This window comes from Bos indicus, chromosome 12, assembly GCF_029378745.1.
Source record: "Bos indicus isolate NIAB-ARS_2022 breed Sahiwal x Tharparkar chromosome 12, NIAB-ARS_B.indTharparkar_mat_pri_1.0, whole genome shotgun sequence".
In the NCBI taxonomy this organism is placed as follows: domain Eukaryota; kingdom Metazoa; phylum Chordata; class Mammalia; order Artiodactyla; family Bovidae; genus Bos; species Bos indicus.
Window position 1 is genome coordinate 9,966,674 of NC_091771.1, and position 2,534 is coordinate 9,969,207.

The following is a 2,534-nucleotide window of genomic DNA, read 5'->3' on the forward strand; positions in this document are numbered from 1 at the left end:
TGGGACTCACCCAATTTTTGCCTTTCTTTGGGATTCTTTAAAATGCCACTTTTTACATGAAAACAATCTGGAAAGAAACTGAAGAGAATAACTTTTCTTAAGACTCAAGAGTGAAAAAACATGGAAAAGCTCAAATATCAACCTTGAAAGATTTTAATTACATTAACATTGATTGGGATAATGGCAATTTAATTATAGGAACACTTCCCAGGTAGCTCAGCTGGTAAAGAATCTGCCTGCAATGCAGGAGACCCAGGTTCGATTCCTGGGTTGGGAAGATCTGCTGGAGAAGGGATAGCCTATCTGCTCCAGTATTCTTGGGCTTCTCTTGTGACTCAACTGGTAAAGAATCCTCCTGATATGTGGGAGACCTGGGTTCAATCCCTGGGTTGGGAAGATCCCCTGGAGAAGGGAACGGCTACCCACTCCAATATTCTGGCCTGGAGAATTCCATAGACTGTATAACCCAAGGGGTCACAAAGAGTTGGACACGACTGAGTGACTTTCACTTTCAATTATAGAAAAGAGTTAAAATTCTGTCCTCCAGTCACACTGTTTTTTTTGTTTGTTTGTTTGTTTCTAAGAGTTTCTTTGGCTAGTCTTTATGGAGAGAAGTTCTTTGGGTTTTGCTTTCTATCTTTTTAATTTATTTTTAATTTTTTTCCTGGAAACTTTCCTAAAAATTCAGCCAACTATGATAAATCAGGTTGAAGCTGGGAAACATCTCAAATCTAGTTATCAACTTATTATTTGATTTGAAATGCTCAAGAGAATATGCTGTTTATGAAGGGAAACAATGCAAGCATTTCTGACTTTGGGAAAGAAGATTTTTTTTAAGAATGCAAAGGGCCCTGAGGAGTGTTGATTGGAATTATATACAGTATGAGAAATCTACTGAACACAAGTAAAGAATTGAGTGTTTAAGAAACAATTGGAAAGGCTAGCATTGAAATTCAACAGAGACAAGTAGTAATCACAGGACTGAATTTAGAATGAAAGACTTGAATATGAAATAAAATACAAGAACACTCACTAAAACACCATTAAAAGCAGTGCTTGTAACTGAAGGGTCTTAAAAATTTCTACTGTCCATGACACAATTTATTTTAAAATACCTAAAGCATCATGTACTTCAACTTTGCAATGATGTGAGTACTCCTTTATGTTTTAGTATTAGAGAGTGGAAATAACCTGTTGTCTGTTGTCTGATTAAACACTAATTTTGTGACATGTACTCACTCAAGAAAAATATATGCAAGATATCTGGATGTTTAAAGAAGGTTGGACTTTTCTAAGAAATTTTTTGTAACTATGAGTAACGACCTTTGGTATGAAAATTAAAAAAAAAAAAAAAAACTAGTTGGTTAACTGGTAACCATCAGATGGAATTGAAATTTTTTCTGTTATAAATTAGTTTTAGTTGCATTTGTTAGAATAGATTTGGCTTCATGTTGATATCATATATATAATCTATATCATATAATTATATATTATAATATAAACTATGCTATAATTATATATACTTATATTACAAATATAAATACATAGTAGGACATGATGAAGGGCTTCCCTGGTAGCTCAGCTGGTAAAAAATCCACATGCAATGCAGAGGACCCCAGTTTGATTCCTGGGTTGGTAAGATCCCCTGAAAAAGGGATAGGCTACCCATTCCAGTATTCTTGGACTCCCCTGGTGGCTCAGGCAGTAAAGAATCCACCTGCAATGTGGGAGATGTAGTTCAGTCCCTGGGTTGGGAAGATCTCTTAGAGAAGGGAATGGCAAGCCACTCCAGTATTCTTGCCTGGAGAATCCCCATGAGCAGAAGAGCCTGGTGGGCTACAGTCCAGAGAGTCTCAAAGAGTTGGGCAAGACTAAGCACAGGACAGGACAGGACATGACGAAACTTGAGAAAGAACAAAATATTTTAATATGATAGCTCAGAATCTCCCTTCACTCTTTAGTCCTTTCCTCCTTTTAAATCTCACTGTATTCTATTTTATTTTTAGTTTGGTTTATAAACTATCTTGATCCCTAAGGCATTTTAAGCATATGTATTCTATAGTATCTTTGAAACCTTTTTTACCCAAATTCTTAGAAGATACCATCTGGCCGTCTACGGTGGGAGGTGTCATTTTTACCAGGGATTGCCATAACTCTGGGGACTCTGTGGAGTCTGAGTTGGAGAAAAGTCCCTGCAGAGTGGTGATGTATTTGCTTTGATACCAAGTTCCATAGGTTTTACCAGTATGAGATTAACATTTATAATCAGTTCCCTGCCTCAAGAATTTTCACATCATGCCCAGATATAAATTTGATCACAAAATTCAAACATGTCACAACCTGTGGCTTGGACTGCTCATAGGAGATTTCACCCCACCTCCAGAATGTCAGGAAGGATACACTGAATCTACTGAGCAGGTGCAAGAGTCTTTACTCAAGTTCCCCATCTTACAGAAGCCCGGGTCCTTCCTCCTATCCTTGAATGAATCTCAGAGATCCAGCCCCTGGGGCTAGGTTCCTATAATCAAGAGTGC

At 37.4% G+C, this 2,534-nt stretch overlaps 1 non-coding gene across 1 annotated transcript; it reads left to right on the forward strand.

Annotated features, from left to right (window-relative positions):
- The first annotated feature begins 205 nt into the window (after positions 1 to 205).
- TRNAC-GCA (transfer RNA cysteine (anticodon GCA)) lies at positions 206 to 277 on the forward strand. Its single transcript has one exon. It is a non-coding gene; the product is annotated as a tRNA-Cys (tRNA).
- Positions 278 to 2,534: the final 2,257 nt, after the last annotated feature.